At 38.9% G+C, this 20,169-nt stretch overlaps 1 protein-coding gene across 1 annotated transcript in view; it reads right to left on the bottom strand.

The window, feature by feature from the left end:
* Positions 1 to 20,169, bottom strand: part of PCDH15 (protocadherin related 15) — a 990,428-nt gene that overhangs the window by 452,136 nt on the left and 518,123 nt on the right. The window lies entirely within an intron of this gene.

Genomic DNA, 20,169 nt, shown 5'->3' with positions numbered 1-20,169 from the left:
TTTTGCTTTTGTTTTTTGCAAAGCTTAATTAAAGGAATATATGAACATTGAGTCTATTAACCTTCTCTCTTAAAAATTCAAAGCACTATTTTAAAGTAAATTATCTTAGGAATATTCTCTGAGAATGAACTTCATGTGGTAAATACCAGCATCATTACTAAATGTGTTTAGGGTATACAATGGAAGTAAAGTCTGCTGCTAGGAAAAAAAAAAAAATGACCTTTTGTTTTACAATTTATTTTATAATTTATTTAGTGTAGCATTTTAAAATCATATTTAGATATAACAGGTGCCAAGAGAGCTCTGTACTAGGAAAGATAATTTTAGTATTACCATCTATAAAAGAGACTAATAAATATGAAATGAATATATTATAATTAAACTGTAACTCTTGCCCATGCCAGCCCAAAATAGCTATTATAAAATTGCACATAACTATCAGGCTCTTAATTTAAGGTAACATTGCAGGCATTACAAAAAATAAAATATTGAGTAACTCATCAAAACTATTTTCTTATGAAGGTAATAAAAGCTACAATACCTGCCCATGTCAATTCTTTAAAGGTGTTTGAAGCAAAGTTCTTAAATAACTTTAATTTCTGGAGCCAGACATATGGTTGACTGTGCTCTTTGACATTTACTACTACAAACTGTTGCTAAGTCCAAACTTCAAGACCTGCATTTATTCTTTTTAAAACAAATTACCTAATTAGTTATATTTGATTACAGCAGTGGTTCTCAGTTTGTTTTTTCTGTTGGTGGTTTTTTTTTTTGTTTGTTTGTTTGTTTGTTTGTTTTGAGACGGAGTCTCGCTCTGTCGCCCAGGCTGGAGTGAAGTTTTAACATCACCTGGAAACCTGCAAAGTCTCAGCTTTCACTCCAGGTCTACTGAATCAGAAACGCTAGTGATAAGCCCCAACACACACTGTTTTAGTAAGATCTACAAGTGATTTCAATGCAGATTAAGTCTGAAAACACTGGAAAAGAGGAGAGAAAAAGAGAGAGAGAGAGAGAGAGAAGAGAGATGGAGATAAGTTCCCAGACCATACGCTGTACTAGAAATAGAGTGTTAGAACTTTACAACAGGCTCAAAATTTAGAGATGAATTGTAACTGACATTTGAACACAAAGGAAAGGAGCCCACTAGTTCAGAGAGCATCTCTGATTATAAACAACTTTATTTCCTGCTTAGGTATTATTCAAAGGTATGTTCGATAGCATAATGCTTCTCTACAACCAAGTAAAGCTCAAACAAATTTAAGATGTCTTTTTTTAAATGTTGTATGTTCATGAGATTTAAACTAATAGAGGCTTAGCTCAATTGGTAATTAAGGTGATGACTCTGCACTGGAGGTGGAAATAAATATTTTATTAGACCTGTGATGAATTCTAGATAATTTTGACACTACTAAAATGATTTTGAAAGTCTGGATGATTTTTGACCAAAGATAGACCCAAATACATATATTGCGATTAAAAGTATTGCTAGGATTTAGAAATTTTAACAAGTTACATCATGTTTAAATTCATGATTTCTGTGGGTAATTGGTGGTCAGTGCTTTGTGGGGCAGAATGTTAAGGAGATTTCTATATAAGATTATGAGTAAAACTTTGTGACAATTTGAAAAAATAGTTGAAAAGAAGAATTCAGTAGGTAAAGTTAAAAAAGTAGACCTCACTATGAAAATAAAGTAGGAATATATAGAAAATTTAGATATTACAAGTTGAATGTGTGCAGACTTCCCAAGATCTATGAATGCTATAAAGGACCACTATGGTGGATAGTGTAGAGAAACTAAGTCAGTATTTATGCAGTCTTTTAGAATACCACAGCTCCATTCCATTACTATCTGATGATATTTTAGCAAACCTGGACTCTGCAGTATCCTTGTTTTGTTTGAAGAGGAATAGTAGAAGGAGCATTTGTCACTCTTATTTCACCTTCAATTTTTCATTATTTCCCATACACGCTTCTGTTACAATTCTTGGGAAATAATTAAACTAAACTTACAATCTTTTATATGGGTAATTTAACTATATTTACTAGTGTTTAAATGATTCAACCACTGCTAGGCTGTGTAGAAAATACAAGTACTGGTAGTTGTGTGAAAGTTAGCTCAGTTTAAGTAAGAGGTGGCCTGAAAAGTCAAGTCTCACTAGAAACTGAGATTGTAAAACTATTCACTGGGAACTGACTCGATAGATAGATAGAGATATAGATGTTTCTCAATAACAATAATAAAGACAGAATTATTTCTTTATATATTTCTTACAATAAGCAAAATATTGACTAACAAAAACACAAGAAAGGAAAAATGCTAACAAAAAGTGTTCTAAATACACTATATACTAAAGTGTAATACCAAAATAAAAATTAGACAGCATTTTCTGTGAGATAAAATAGATCAAGTAATGAAGCCTTGCTTGATGCTTCATACACCAGGAGAGCTGGAAGGATGCACAGATTCAGTAAAAACATGCCAAAATTAACATTAGAAGATATGATTTTATTTACTTATTTATTTTTTGGAGATAGGGTCTCACTCTGTCACCTGGGCTGGGGTGCATTGGCACAACCATAGTTTACTGGAGCCTCAAGTTCTTGGGCTCAAGCCACTGTCTAAGCCTCCTGAGTAACTAAGACTACAGGTGCATGCCACTATGCCCAAATAATTTTTTTAAAAAATTTAATAGAAACGGGGTCTCACTAAGTTGCTCAGACTGGTCTTGAACTCCTGGCCTCAACCCATCCTTTCATCTCGGCCTCCCAAAGTGCTGGAATTACAGTCATGAGCCATGGCACCCAGCCTAATAAATGATTTTCAATAAATTGTATTTAACAAAATGGATTAGAATTAACCAAAAAAATAAAACTAGAAATTCAAAGCTTTAAGGAGTGGATGTAGGTATGTATCTGTGCATGGATGTCTGTTAATTTTGTTTCTTTTTAGATCAGAAAAACAAATTTGAAAAGATTCTTTGAAAGTAGCTGCCTTCTTATTGGAATTGTATTTCCAAATAGCAGAGTCTAGTTCTTCAAAATTGTCAGAACCTGTTATTTATACTCCATTTATTCTTATGATTGGGCAATGTGTGCCACATTTAAGGATTATTTTCCAGTATATCATACATATATTAACAATGTGATACTTTAAGGATCGAAGGAGGATCGAAAATTTTATCTGAGGAATTCATTAGCCTATCACAGAGGTAGCTCTTTGATACCTAAGTCATTCGCCTTTAATAGAATGTAACATAAAGGTTGAAGTTTTCATAGAATAAGTAATACTGTGAATTTTCAGATAGAGTGTAAACTCCTCTGGGTTGACTGGCTTTTCTGTCCTTACAGAGCTGCCCATTGTGGTCAAATTGACCACAATAAGAAGCTGATGATGCAAAGTTATGCCAAGCATAGCAACTGCAGCATGCCTTCCTCATTCCAATGTAAACATGCATTATATGAAGCATTATCTAAGACCCTTTTGCCTTGAAAGAGAGAGTAAAAAATTAATCAGCAGTAGAGTCTCTAAAATATTCATTTCCCTGGTTCATGGAGTCATAAAATCTTCTTTATCATCTCAGCATTTTAGTCTAGTCCAAAAGTCCAAAGACTAAATAAAGTAATTGATACATGGCATCTGTGAAAATAATACAAGTAAAATATGGCTTTATGTTGACTACAAAAATTTCATATGAAAGAAATTGTTTCCAAGAAACTTTACTCAATAAAATTTAAACCATAAATATTTGTAACCAATTTTATTCAATAAATACTGAGAACCTACCGGTTGCCTGGCCTTGTTATACTTGTTTGAAATTCATTCGAGAAGTAAACCATCTAATGCTTTATGACATTGATCTAGGCAAAGGATTTTTTGGATAAAAACTTAAAAGGAAAGCAAATTTAAAAGCATCTTCATAGCAAAAAAAATAAAAAAATAAAAAAATAATAGTCAACACAGTGAAGAGACAACCTAAGAACAGGAAAAAATATTTCCAAATTATGTATCAGATAAGAGATTAATATCCAAAATATATAAGGAACTCAAACAACTCAATAGCAAGAAAACAAATAACCTGATTAAACAATGGGCAAAAAAACCTGAATAGATATTTCTCAAAAGAAGACATAAAAATAGCCAACAGATATGTGAAAAATATATTTGACATTACTAATCTTCTGGGAAATGAAAATAAAAACCACAATATCATCTTACCCCAATTCGAATATTATCAAATAGACAAAAAATAACAAAAAAATGGTGGGGATGTGAGAAAAGGGAAACTCTAATACACTGTTTGTGGGAATATAAATTAATACAGTGTTTATGGAAAACAATATGGAGGTTCCTCTAAAAATTAACAATAGAAGTACCATATGATACAGTAATTCTACTACTGAGTACACATCCAAAGGAAATGAAATCAGTATGTCTTAGAGATATCCACTTCCATGTTTATTGCAGCACTATTCACAATAACCAACGTATGAATCAACCTAAATGTTCATCAAATGATAAATGAATAAAGAAAATATGGTATATATACACAATGGAATACCATTCAGCCATAAAAAAATTCCTGTTATTCAAGGCAACATAAAAGAACCTGGAATGAAATACGCCAGGCACAGAAAGACAAATACCACATGATCTCACTCACATGGAATTTAAAAGAGTTGATCTCATAGTAGAGAGTATAATAGAAGTTGCTGGAGACTGAGAAGCAGAGTGAGACGGAAAGATGGGGAGAGACTAGTCAAAAAATTCAAAGTTACATTTGCACAGGATGAATAAGTTCTGGTGCTTTATTGCACATTAGAGTGACTATGGTAAAAAGTATTGTATGTTTCAAAATACTTAGAAGAAAGAATTTTGAATGTTTTTATAACAAACAAATGATAACTGTATGAGATGATGGATATGCTGTATACCCTGAAATGATTATTACATAATGTATAGATGTAGTAAACATCACACTCTACTCCATAAATATGCATAATTATTATGTGTCAAAAACAAAAATTTTTAAAGTTAACCTCTCTCTAATGAAAGTATCTTTTGGCTCTTACATACATGATTTATTTTTCCATTTTGCCAAAAGTCAAGTTCTACATACTAAAACAAAGAATTTATTGTATGCTTTCAAAACAATATATTTTAATAATATCTATAGATTCATCAAGCAATGACATAATAAACACAATAAAAGCTTGAGTAATTTAACCACTTTACAATAGAAATTGTAAGTTTTTTTGCTTTTGTTTTGTACATTCAATCCTCTGAAAAACATGACTCTTCCTTTTTTTTTTTTTTTTGAAAGAAGTCTTGCTCTATTGCTCAGGCTGAAGTGCAGTAACATGATCTCAGCTCACTGCAAACTCCACCTCCTGAATTCAAGCAATTCTTCCTGCCTCAGCCTACAGAGTAGCTTGGATTACAAGCACCACCACCTCGCCAGGCTAATTTTTGGATTTTTTAGTAGAGACGGGGTTTTGCCACGTTGGCCAAGCTGGTGTTGAACTCCTGACCTCAGGTGATTACAGGTGTGAGCCACTGTGCCTGGTCAATATTTTAAATGTCAATGACTATCATTATATTTTCTCATTCTCTTTTGCTGTACTTATTAAATGGTCTATTATCCTAGACAATAGGTGAAAAGATGAAAAACAAATCAATAGCATAAGATCTGAAACTGATCAATGCTATACATTAAATATATGATTTGATTTGCTTAAGACCTCTAGTATTTCTATCCTTTTTTTAATTTTTAGAGTTTCAAAATTTCATTATAATTTTGGTTAAATTTACTGACTTCTCAAAACGTTTCAAGTTTAATGAACTATATACCCATCAGTGTATTAAGCAGAAAAACAGCTTAGAAAATTGTCACCAAAACATGAACTTGGCATCTGAAAACAATAATTAGGCTTCTCTCTGGCCATTAATCAGGGTTTTTAATGACACCAAAATTTTACTATTTTGTTTATTTGCTTGTTTTATAGTACATGAAGATAGAAATATCAAAGTTTCTGTAAGATGTAGAACATTTCTTTAAAAATGTGTTTAATTTTTTTTTTTTTTCTGCAAAACTGAATTCCAGCACCTAATTTCTCTGTCTGTTACTTTGGTGGGCCAGGAGTCCTGCCTAGAAGAATATTGATGTCTGTCTCATCAGAGGTCTTTGATAATGTCAGGAATCCAATATATCCTATGGGTGTCTTTTTACCTTTTTAAAACAAATTTTATTTTTGCCTATTTTTGTTGTTCTAAGGCTCTTTATGACAGAACTATTTAAAGTACTGAGGACAAGACAGGATGTTTATATATACTTCCTGTTGTTTAAATATTCATGCAATTCTGACAAGATTAATACACTAATTTCTCCGTCATTAGTTTCATTAACAGATATTAATTATATCTGAATCTAAATGCCAAATGAATAGAAAGTTAGGATTCAATTCTATTTAAGATAATCGAGGTTATTCTTACAATCATGGTTGGGGTGGCATAAATGTCATCTATTTTGGTTAGAGATGGACTCTGGACGCTAGATAATACACTTGGGATTAAAACACTTGTCCTAGAACTCATCATTATAGGAACTTCACATAATGGCAGAAACTGAATATTTATAATAACCTTTTGGAATACTTGATAACGATGATGATGAGAAAGACAGAGAGAAAGACCAGGCATGGTGGCTCATGCCTGTGATCCCAGCACTTTGGGAGGCTGAGGCAGGTGGATCACAAGATCAGGAGTTTGAGACCAACCTGAGCAACATAGTAAAAACCCATCTCTACTAAAAGTACAAAAATTAGCCAGGTGTGGTGGAGTGTCTGTAGTCCCAGCTACTTGGGAGGCTGTGGCAGGAGAACCATTTGAACCCAGGAGGCAGAGTTTGTGGTAAGCTGAGATCGTGTCACTGCATTCCAGCTTGGGCTATAGAGCGAGACTCCATCTCAAAATAAATAGATAAATAAATAAATAAGAGAGAGACAGACAGAGAGAGACAGAAAAATCCTTTTCTCTGGTAAATTTTAGAGACTTGATCATCTGTTCCAAGATGGTTGAATAGGAACAGTTCCAATCTGCAGCTCCCAGTGTGACCAAAGCAGAAGACGGGTGATTTCTGCATTTCCAACTGAGGTATCTGGTTCATCTCATTGAGACTGGTTGGACAGTGGGTACAGCCCATGGAAGGTGAGCCAAAGCAGGGCAGGGTGTCACCTCACCCAGGAAGCGCAAAGGGTCAGGTGATTTCCCTTTTCTAGCCAAAGGAAGATGTGACAGACTGTACCTGAAAAAATGGGACACTCCCACCCAAACACTAGGCTTTTCCAAAGGTCTTCACAACTGGAAGACAAGGACATTCTCTCCTGTGCCTGGCTCATTGGATCCCATGCACATGGAGCCTTGCATACTGCTAGTGCAGCAGTCTGAGATCGAACGGTGAGGCAGCAGCCTGGCTGGGGGAGGTGTGTTTTCCATTGCTGAGGCTTGAGTAGGTAAACAAAGCAACTGGGGAGCTCGAACTGGGCAGAGCCCACCACAGCTCAGCAAGGCCTATAGCCTCTATAGACTCCACCTCTTTGGGCAGCACATAGCTGAACAGAAAGCAGCAGGCAACTTCTGCAGACTTAAACGTCCCTGTCTGACAGCTCTGAAAAGAGCAGTGGTTCTCCCAGCACAGCATTTGAGCTGTGAGAATGGACACACGGCCTCAAGTGGGTCCCTGACCCCCATTTAGCGTAACTGGGAGACACCTCCCAGTAGGGGCTGAAAGACACCTCATATAGCCAGGTGCCCCTCTGGGTTGAAGCTTCCAGAGGAAGGATCAGGCAGCAATATTTGCTGTTCTACAATATTTGCTGTTCTGCAGCCTCCACTGATGATACCCAGGTAAACAGGGTTTGGAGTGGAATGCCAGCAACTCCAACAGAACTGCAGCTGAGGGACCTGACTGTTAGAAGGAAAACTAACAAACAGAAAGGAATAGCATCAACATCAACAAAAAGGACTATACCAAAATGCCATCTGTGGGTCACCAACATCAAAGATCAAAGATAGATAAAACCACAAAGATGGGGAGAAACCAGAGCAGAAAAGCTGAAAATTCTAAAACCAGAGTGACTCTTCTTCTCCAAAGGATTGTAGCTCCTCGCCAGCAATGGAGCAAAGCTGGATGGAGAATGACTTTGATGAATTGATGGAAGTAGGCTTCAGAAGGTCTGTAACAACAAATTTCTCTGAGCTAAAGGAGCATGTTTGAACCCATTGCAAAGAAGCTAAAAACCTTGAAAAATGGTTAGACGAATGGCTAACTAGAATAAACTGAAGGGAAGACCTTAAATGACCTGATGGAGCTGAAAACCATGGCACGAGAACTTTGTGACACATGCACAAGTTTCAATAGCTGATTCGATCAAGTGGAAGAAAGGGTATCAGTGATTGAAGATCAAATTAATGAAATAAAGTAAGAAGACAAGGTTAGAGAAAAAGGATTTAAAAGCAACAAACAAAGCCTCCAAGAAATATGGGACTATGGGAAAAGGCCAAATCTACGTTTGATTGGTGTACCTGAAAGTGATGGGGAGAATGGAACCAAGTCAGAAAACACTCTTCAGGATATTATCTAGAACTTCTCCAACCTAGCAAGGAAGGCCAACATTCAAATTCAGGAAATACAAAGAACACCACAAAGACACTCCTTGAGAAGAGCAACCCTAAGACTCATAATTGTCAGATTCACCAAGGTTGAAATGAAGGAAAAACTGTTAAGGGCAGCCAGAGAGAAAGATCGAGTTACCCACAAGGGAAGCTCATCAGACTAACAGTGGATTTCTCAGTAGAAACCCTACAAGGCAGAAAAGAGTGGGGGCCAATATTCAATGATCTTAAAGAAAACAATTTTCAACCCAGAATTTCTTTTTTTTTTTTTTTTTTTTTTTTTTTGAGACGGAGTCTGGCTCTATCGCCCAGGCTGGAGTGCAGTGGCCGGATCTCAGCTCACTGCAAGCTCCGCCCCCCGGGTTTACGCCATTCTCCTGCCGCAGCCTCCCGAGTAGCTGGGACTACAGGCGCCCGCCGCCTCGCCCGGCTAGTTTTTTGTATTTTTTAGTAGAGACGGGGTTTCACCGTGTTCGCCAGGATGGTCTCGATCTCCTGACCTAGTGATCCGCCCGTCTCGGCCTCCCAAAGTGCTGGGATCTAGTCAAACTAAGCTTCCTAAGTGAAGGAGAAATAAAATCCTTTACAGACAAGCAAATGCTGAGAGATTTTGTCACCACAAGGCCTGACTTACAAGAGCTCCCAAAGGAAGCACTAAACATGGAAAGAAAAAACCAGTATCAGCCACTGCAAAAACATGCCAAACTGTAAACACCATTGATGCTATGAAGAAACTGCATCAACTAACAGGCAAAATAACTAGCAAACATCATAATGACAGGATCAAATTCATATATAACAATATTAATCTTAAATGTAAATAGGTTAAATGCCCCAATTGAAAGACACAGACTGGCGAATTGGATAAAGAGTCAAGACCCATCAGTGTGCTGTATTCAAGAAACCCATTTCACATGCAAAGATGCACATAGGCTCACAATAAAGGGATGGAGGAAGATCTACCAAGCAAATGGTAAGCAAAAAAAGAAAAACAAAAAAAAAAGCTGGGGTTGCAATCCTAGTCTCTGTTAAAACAGACTTTAAACCAACAAAGATCAAAAGAGACAAAGAAGGCCATTACATAATGGTAAAGGGATCAATTCAACAAGAAGAGCTAACTATCCTAAATATATATGCACCCAATAGAGGAATACCCAGATTCATAAAGCAAGTCCTTAGAGACCTACAGAGACTTAGACTCCCACATAATAATAATGGGAGATTTTAACACCCCACTGTCAATATTAGACAGATCCACAAGACAGAAGGTTAACAAGGATATCCAGGACTTGAACTCACACCTAATACATATCTACAGAACTCTCCACCCCAAATCAACAGAATATACATTCTTCTCAGCACCACATCACACTCATTCTAAAATTGACCATACAATTGGAAGTAAAGCACTCCTCAGTAAATGTAAAAGAACAAAAATCACAACAAACTGTCTCTCAGACCACAGTGCTATCAAATTAGAACTCAGTATTAAGAAACTCACTCAAAACTGCACAACTGCAAGGAAACTGCAAAACCTGCTCCTGAATGACTACTGAAGGCAGAAATAAAGATGTTCTTTGAAATCAATGAGAAAAAAGACACAACATTCCAGAATCTCTGGGACACATTTAAAGCAGTGTGTAGAGGGAAATTTATAGCACTAGATGCCCACAAGAGAAAGCAGGAATGATCTAAAATTGATACCCTAACATCACAATTAAAAGAACTAAAGAATTAAGAGCAAACAAATTCAAAAGCTAGCAGAAGACAGGAAATAAGTAAGATCAGAGCAGAACTGAAAGAGATAGAGACACACACACACAAACACACACACACACACATAAAATCCTTCAAAAAAAGAATGAATCCAGGAGCTGTTTTTTTGAAAAGATCAACAAAATTGATAGACCACTAGCAAGACTAATAAAGAAGAGAGAAGAATCAAATAGATGCAATAAAAAATGACCAAGTGGATATCACCACAGATCCCACAGAAATACAAACTACCATCAGAGAATACTATAAAAACCTCTATGCATATAAACTAGACAATCTAGAAGAAATGGATAAATTCCTGGACACATACACCCTCCCAAGACTAAACCAGGAAGAAGTTGAATCTCTGAATAGACCAATAACAGGCTCTGAAATTGAGGCAATAATTAATAGCCTACCAACCAAAAAAAGTCCAGGAACAGATGGATTCATAGCCAAATTCTACCAGAGGTACAAAGAGGAGCTTGGTACCATTCCTTCTGAAACTATTCCAATCAATAGAAAAGAAGGAATTCTCCCTAACTCATTTTATGAGGCCAGGGTCATCCTGATAGCAAAGAATTGCAAACAACTCAAATGTCCATCAATGATAGACTGAATAAAGGAAATGTGGCACATATACACCATGGAATACTGTGCAACCATAAAAAAGGATGAGTTTGTGTCCTTTGCAGGGACATAGATGAAGCTGGAAACCATTATTCTCAGCAACCTAGCACAAAAACGAAACACCACATGTTCTCAATCATAGTTGGGAATTGAACAATGAGAACATCTGGACACAGGGCAGGGAACATCACACACCAGGGCCTGTCGGGGGGTGGGGGGTGGGGGGCTGGGGGGCTGGGGAAGGGATAGCATTAGGAGAATTACCTAATATAAATGACAAGTCGATGGGTGCAGCAAACCAACATGCCACATGTATACCTATGTATCAAACCTGCACATTGTGCACATGTACCCTAGAACTTAAAGTATAAAAAAAGAAATTAGAAACATTTTCTGCCTCAAATAGATATTATGCATGTTACTAATTAATTAAGCAGAACTCATCAGGATGCCAAAATATAAAAATCTACTAAATCAAAGATATAATTACCAAAAGTCACCCTGTATAATTCATGGTTTTAGGACATGATTAAGTACATACTTAGCGTAATTGAAAGGTGTCCACCTGAAAGCAACAGTAATCACACACACACACATATACACACATACAAGTCAATATGTCAAAATTACACACCAAGCTTTTAATTAATTCATCAATTATACCTCAGTGTTTCTTGATTATTGGAATTATTTTGATGCATTAAAAAATAAACACTCCTAATTTAACTCACATTATTAGGCATTGTGGTATGACATCATTTCATAATATACACTGAAACATATTCAAATACAATGAAACTATATCTGGGATATGCTTCAAGTAATTTGGGAGGAAAGGATGGGAGAAGATATAGTTGGTGCAAGCATGCCCATGAATTGATAATTGTTGAAACTGGGTGATAAATTCATAGGTGGGGTCATGATAGTCTCCTGTTTTTTTTGTATATATTTGAAAATTCCTATATTAACGTTTTTGAAATACAAATTCTTAGGCCACATTCCAGTCATATTTAATTAGAATATCCTGGAGTTGAAGCTTCAAGTGAGAAGTGAAGCCAGCTGAGCTTCTGGGACAGATGGTGACTTGGAGAACTTTGGTGTCTAGCTAAAGAATTTTAAATGCACCAATCAGTGTTCTGTGTCTAGCTAAAGAATTGTAAATGCACCAATCAGCACTCTGTAAAAGTGTACCAATCGGTGCTCTGTAAAATGGGCCAATCAGCAGGATGTGGGTGGGGCCAAATAAAGGAATAAAAGCTGGCCACCTGAGCCAGCAACAGCAACCCTCTTAGGTCCCCTTCCATGCTGTGGAAGCTTTGTTCTTTCTCTATTCACAATAAATCTTGCTGCTGCTCATTGTTTGGGTCCAAACCACCTTTAAGAGCTGTAACACTTGATAAGAAGGCCCGTGGCTTCACTCCTGAAGTCAGCGAGACCACAAACCCACCAGAATGAAGAAACTCTGATCACATCTGAACATCGGAAGGAAGAAACTCTGGACACACCACCTTTAAGAGCTGTAACACTCACCGCAAAGGTCCACGGCTTCATTCTTGAAGTCAGTGAGACCAAGAACCCACTTGAAGGAACAAATTCTGGAAACATCTGGCAACCGTGAAGGGACAATTACCAAGAGGTGAGTACCATCGAACCTCTTTCACTTGCTAGTCTGTCCTATTTTTCCTTAGAATTCAGGGGCTAAATACTGGGCACCTGTCGGCCAGTTAAAAGTGACGAGCACAGCTGCTGGACTAAAGACATGGGTGTCAGGCTTTCTGGGAAAGGGCTCTCTTACAACCCCTGACTCTTCAGAGTTGGGAGCATTGGTTTGACTGAAACCAGCTTCTGCTTTTCCTGTACTTCCGGGCTGAGCTGAGGGTCAACAGAGAGGAAAGCCATTCAGCTCCGGGGTCCCGACAAGTTGGTTGACCCTGCGGCTATGAGTGGAACTCTCAAAGTCATGTCGCCCAAGCAAGACTTGCCCATCTATCTTACCTATCCTGACGCTTGCCTCCTGGGTCCTAAAACCTGTCATACAAACTTCTTCTTGCCTCTCTTCTCTGAGCCTAGTCTTGCTTCTAAAAACCACTCCCTGTCTCTGGTGCTTTTCTAGTTTCTCCTATAACAATAACTTCTAGTAAAAACTTCAGGACTTCCCTTCTTTAGACACCCAGGCTCACCAATCAGAAAGACGCTATTTTTGCCCAAAGCCCTGTTTGGGGAGCGGGACTATCTTGTCTGGAACTTTAGGACCCCTCCTCAGACTGGCAGGCCTAATAAAGGCTATTCCTGAACCTAGGATATGGGGAGCCTCAGAAATTGTATCCTTCCTATTCACTTAAGTGAGGACAAAATGTTTAACTCTTCCAACCCTGGAAATCCCTTCCCTCTCTCAGGGTATGGCCCTCCACTTCATTTTTGGGGTATAACATCTTCATAGGACAGGGGTAAAGTCCCAATACTAACAGGAGAAGGCTTAGGAATTTAACAGGTTTTCGAAAATGTATCAGTAAGGGCCACTAAATCCGACATTCCTTGATCCTCCTTGTGGTCTAGGAGGAAAACTAGTGCTTCTGCTGCTGTGTCGGTGAACACAACTATTCTGATCAGTAGGGTCCAGGGACCATTGAGGGTTCTTGGACAGTGGGAGAAACCAACAAACCAAAACCACAGGCAGCTTTGTCTTTCAGATGGGAAACACTCAGGCATCAACAGGCTCACCCTTGAAATGCATCCTAAGCCTTTGGGACCAATTTGACCTGCAAAGCCTGAAAGAGAGGTGGCTCATTTCTTTCTGCACTACAACTTGGCCCCAATATTCTCTCTCTGGTGGGGAAAAATGGCCACCTGAGGGAAGTATAAATTACAATACTATCCTGCAGCTTGACCTTTTCTGTAAGAGGGAAGGTAAATGGAGTGGAATACCTTATGTCCAAGCTTTCTTTTCATTGAAGGAGAATACACAACTCTGCAAATCTTGCAATTTACATCCCACAGGAGGACCTCTCAGCTTACCCCCATATCACAGCCTCCCTATAGCTCCCTTTCCTATTAATGATAAGCCTCTGTTAATCTCCCCCACCCAGAGGAAACAAGAAAATAAATCTCCAAAGGACCACAAATACCCCTGGCCTATCGGTTATGTCCCCTTCAAGCTGTAGGGGGAGCAGAATTTGGCCCAACCCAGGTACATGTCCCCTGCTCCCTCTCTGATTTAAAGCAGATCAAGGCAGACCTGGGGAAGTTTTCAGATGATCCTGATAGGTATATAGATGTCCTACAGGGTCTAGGGAAAACCTTCCATCTCACTTGGAGAGATGTCATACTATTGTTAGATCAAACCTTGGCCTTTAAAGAAAAGAATGTGGCTTTAGCTACAGCCCAAGAGTTTGGAGATACCTCGTATCTTAGTCAAGTAAATGATAGAATGACAGCTGAAGAAAGGGACAAATTCCCTACTAGTCAGCAAGCCCTCCCCAGTATGGATCCCCACTGGGACCTCGACTCAGATCATGGGGACTGGAGTCGTAAACATCTGTTGACCTGTGTTCTGGAAGGACTGAGGATAATTAAGAAAAAGCCCATGAATTATTCAATGATGTCCATCATAACTCAGGGAGAGGAAGAAAATCCTTTTGCCTTCCTTGAGCAGCTACAGGAGTCTTAAGGAAATACACTCCCCTGTCACCAGACTCACTAGAGGGTCAATTGATCCTAAAAGATAAGTGTATTACCCAATCAGCCACAGATATCAGAAGAAAGCTCCAAAAGGGAGCCCTGAGCCCTGAACAAAATCTGAAGGCATTATTAAACCTGGAAACTTCAGTGTTCTATAATAGGGACCAAGAGGAACAGGTCGAAGAGGAAAAACAAGATCAGAGAAAGGCTGCAGCCTTAGTCATGGCCCTCAGACAAACAAACCTTGGTGGTTCAGAGAGTACAGAAAATGCAGCAGGCCAATCACTCAGTGGGGCTTGTTACCAGCATAGTTTGCAAGGACACCTTAAAAAAGATTGTCCAATGAGAAACAAGCTGCCCCCCTCATCCATGTCCACTGTGCCGAGGCAATCACTATAAGGCACACTGCCCCAGAGGCAAAGGTTCTCTGGACCATAAGCCCCCAACCAGATGATCCAACAACAGGACTGAGGGTACCCAGGGCAAGTGCCAGCTCATGTCATCACCCTCACTGAGCCTCAGGTACACTTAACCATTGATGGCCAGGAAATTGACTTCCTCCTGGACACTAGCGAGGCCTTCTCAGTGTTAATCTCCTGTCCCAGACAACTGTCTTCAAGGTCCGTTACCATCCAAGGCATCCTGGGACAACCTGCAACCAGGTATTTGTCCCACCTCCTCAGTTGTAATTGGAAGACTTTGCTACAGATAGTAATTATGCTTATCTAGTCTTACATGTCCATCCTGTAATACGGAAAGAAAGGGGGTTCCTAACCTCTGGGGGAACCCCCATTAAATACCACAAGGTACTCACGGAGCTATTGCATGCAGTGCAAAAATCCAAGGAGGTGGCAGTCTTACACTGCAGAAGCCATCAAGAAGCGGAAGGATAGAGGAGAACAGCAGCATAAGCAGCTGGCAGAGGCAGGGAAAGACCAGCAGAAAGGAAAGACAGAAAGAGGTAGAAAATCAGAGAGAGAGAGAGGAAGAAACAGAGAGACAAAGAGAAGGAGAGAGAGAGGGGAAGAGACAGAGAAAAATAAGGAGTCAAAGAGTGAGAGAGAGGAAGATACAGAGAGACAGAAAGTCAAAGAAGGAAAGAGAGGTGGAGACAAAGAGGAAGTCATAGAGAAAGAGAGAGACAGACAAAGAAGAAGTCAAGGAGAGAGAGAGAGATAGAAGTAATAAAGAAAAAACAGTATACCCTATTCATTTAAAAGCCAGGGTAAATTTAAAACATATAATTGATCATTGAAGGTCTTCTCTGTAATGCTATAACACTCCAATATCATCTTGTTGTCAGTGTAAACAATGGCATAGCCCGAAAGCACTGAGGCCACTGACAACCCATAGCCTTCCTATCAAAAATCCTTAACCCAGCAGGTTTCCAAATAGGGATCTAAATCTTAAATAATTACCATACAAAGTTCGGACCAGATCTAGGAGGAACTTTCCTCCCAGTTGATTAACGGAAAAAGACACAATGGGTATTCAGTAAGTGATAAGGAAACTCTTGTAGAAGCAGAGTTAGGAAAATTGCCTAATAATTGATCTGCTCAAATGTGCAAGTTGTTTGCACTCAGCCAAATCTTAAAATACTTACAGAATCAGGAAGGAGCCATCTATACCAATTCTAAATTAATATGGGCTGAATGAGATTTTATTAATAGCAAAGAAAAATTAAAATCCCAAACTTACAAGGTTTTCAACTAAAGTTTGCTAAAAGTTAACAGTGTAACATGTATTATCCTACTAGCACACACTCTCAAAGGATTTCTCAGACAGTTTGCAAGAAATAACAAAATCTATTCTTATTCTACAATCCCAATAGACTCTTTGGCAGCAGTGACTCCCCAAAACTGCTGAGGCCTAGACCTCCTCACTGCTGAGAAAGGAGGACTCTTCACTTTCTTAGGCGAAGAGTGTTGTCTTTAAACTAGCAAGTCAGGGATAGTATGAGATGCCAGCATTTACAGGAAAAGGCTTCTAAAAGCAGACAATGCCTTTCAAACTCTTATACCAACCTCTGGAGTCGGGCAACATGGCTTCTCCCCTTTCTAGGTCCTGTAGCAGCCATCTTGCTATTACTCGCCTTCGGGCCATGTATTTTTAACCTCCTTGTGGAATTTGTTTCCTCTAGGATTGAGGCCATCAAGCTATAGATGGTCTTACAAATGGAACCCCAAATGAGCTCAACTAACAACTTCTACTGAGGACCCCTTGACCAACATGCTGGCCCTTTCACTGGCCTAAAGAGTTCCCCTCAGGAGGACACTACAGCTGCAGGGCCCCTTCTTCACCCCATCCAGCAGGAAGTAGCTAGAGCAGTCATTACCCAATTTCCAACAACAGTTGGAGTGTCCTGTTTAGAGGGGGGATTGACAGGTGAAGCCAGCTGAGCTTCTGGGTCAGATGGGGACTTGGAGAACTTTTGTGTCTAACTAAAGGATTGTAAATGCACCTTCCAGTACTCTGTAAAAGTGCACTAATCAGCACACTGTGTCTAGCTAAAGGATTGTAAACACACCAATCAGCACTCTGTAAAATGGACCAATCAGCACTCTGTAAAATGGACCAATCAGCAGGATGTTGGCAGGACCAAAAAAGGGAATAAATGCTGACCACCTGAGCTAGCAGCGGCAACCCACTTGGATCCTCTTCCACACTGTGGAAGTTTTGTTCTTTCGATCTTTGCAATAAGTCTTGCTGCTGCTCACTTTTTGAGTTTGCATCACCTTTAAGAGCTGTAACGCTTGCTGAGAAGGTCCGTGGCTTCACTCCTGAAGTCAGCAAGACCATGAACCCACTGGAAGGAAGAAACTCTGAACACATCTGAACATCAGAAGGAAGAAACTCCGAACACACCATCTTTAAGAGCTGTATCATTCACCACGAAGGTCCATGGCTTCATTCTTGAAGTTAGCGAGACCAAGAACCCACTGGAAGGAACAAATTCTGGACATACAAGTTCCTAGACCTCATCCAAAACATTAAATGAGAGTCTTTGAGGAAGAGTAAGACACACATTTACAAGCTAGCTTGTGGAGAAAAGAAAGAGAGATCAGACTGTTACTGTGTCTATATAGAAAGAAGTAGACATAAGAGACTCCATTTTGTTCTGTATTTGAGATGCTGTTAGTCTGTGACCCTACCCTCAACCCTGTCCTTGCAAGAGACATGTGCTGTGGTGACTCAAGATTTAATGGATTTTAGGCTGTGCAGGGTGTGCTTTGTTAAACAAGTGCCTGAAGGCAGCTTGCTGGTTAAAAGTCATCACCATTCTCTTAATCTCAAGTACCCAGGGACACATACACTGCGGAAGGTCGCAGGGACCTCTGCCTAGGAAAGCTAGGTATTGTCCCAGGTTTCTCCCCATGTGATAGTCTGAAATATGGCATCATGGAAAGGGAAAGACCTAATCATCCCCCAGCCTGACACCCGTGAAGGGTCTGTGCTGAGGAGGACTAGTATAAGAGGAAAGAAGGCCTCTTGGCAGTTGAGATAGAGAAAAGCATCTGTCTCCTGCCCGTCCCTGGGCAATGGAACATCTCGGTGTAAAACCCGATTGTATGTTCTATTTACTGAGATAGGAGAAAACCGCCTTGCGGCTGAAGCCTGGACTTGCTAACGGCAATGCTGCTCCTTATGCACTAAAAAGGTTTATGGAGATGTTTGCATATGCATATCAAGGCACAGCACTTTTCCTTAAACTTATTCATGTCATAGAGATCTTTATTCATATATCTTACTGCTGATCTTCTCCCTACTATGATCCTATTATCCTGTCACTTCCCTTTTTCTAAGATGGTAAAGATAATGATCAATAAATACTGAGGGAACTCAGAGACCGGTATCCACTTGGGTCCTCTGTATGCTGAGCACTGGTCCCCTGGGCTCACTTTTTCTTTCTCTATACTTTGTCTCTGTGTCTAATTTCTTTTCTCAAGTCTCTCATTCCACCTAACGAGAAACACCCACAGGTGTGGAGGGGCAGGCCACCCCTTCACTAGTTATGTGAGTTATGATCCAGGTGAAACACCAATTGATTGTATCCAAAACATATAAGTCTTCTATCACTCAGTTGTACAAAATAAATGAAATCTCTAAAATACTTATTTGGGAACCAACACAAAGATACTCCACTGTACTAAGTTTGTTTTCTGGAAAACAAACTGTCAGGTAAATTTGCATGTATGATGTCTATAAGGGAATTAATTTATAAAGGAATAAAGGAAGTAGGATTGGGGAGAGACAGAGGAGTTGAAAAGAAGTACAATCTGGGCAGAGACAACAAGCCCACAGAATATCTTAAAGGGAATGGCTTCCAGAGTTCTCCTGCATTGAGGCTAGATGACTGGGCCTTGATATAACTCTCTCCGGCCCCATTGACCAGACATTTGATGCTAGTGCTTCCAGGGACAGGTGGTGAGTTTGTGTGAAATGGTTATCTTTAAATGAAGGGCAATTCTTCAAGAAAGACTCAAGTAATTTCCATCAGCCAGTAACATTCCTAGCATGTGAGAATGAAGGTAACTGAGAGGGAAGAATTGATTGCCTCAATGGTTATACATGTAACACTTCATAGCACCCATCACATCTATAAGAGCTGATATATTTTTTCTGGGAATTTCTTTATGGTCTTTTCTCATTTTTCTTTATACGTCCCTTACAAATCAACAAAGAAACACTGCAATGGTGGTTATAATGATTACATTGTGGTTGCTGGCTGTTTTTTTAGTGTTTAAATTAAATAATATTACCCTTAGGAATAAAATGTAAAACCATTTTTAAAATTCCCATCAAAATCAACATAACATACTACTTGTGTTTGTAACAGAAATATATTTAACTGCATAGATAATAATGAATAGCAGTCCGGATTTTCAAATACATCCTTAGTGGTTTATTTCAAGATGATATTTACTCGTCTAGATATATGAACCCTAATTTCCACCCATTCACTTCCTAGAAATGTGTTTTAGGTGATGCTATTTAGATGGTAAAATCAGGTCAATAACTCCTACTGCGTCCTTAGATATTATGAGTTGTTGTATGTACAGGAAAAATGTGGTATAGGTAAAACGTATGAGACACACTTCGTTGTTTTAGACTAGATTCTAAGTTCCAGCTGTGTCTGAATGTTTGTGTTTCCCCAAAATACATATGTTGAAATCCTAACCCTCAAGATGGTGGTATTAGAAGGTTGGGAATTGATTAGGTCATGAAGGGTGTTAACAATAGTCCCCTTAATAAATGAAAGGTGTAAGAGAGACCCGTCGCACATTTCACTATATGAGGACACCACTAACTGTGAGCTGAAAGCAGGACCTCATCAGACATCGAATCTACTGGTACCTTTATCTTAGAATGCCAACCTCCAGAACTGTCAGAAATAAATTTTTAGTTTTGATAAATCCCTAGTTTGTGGTATTTT

This window comes from Macaca mulatta, chromosome 9 (genome assembly GCF_049350105.2).
Source record: "Macaca mulatta isolate MMU2019108-1 chromosome 9, T2T-MMU8v2.0, whole genome shotgun sequence".
In the NCBI taxonomy this organism is placed as follows: Eukaryota; Metazoa; Chordata; class Mammalia; order Primates; family Cercopithecidae; genus Macaca; species Macaca mulatta.
This window is presented reverse-complemented; position numbering and strand designations above follow the sequence as displayed.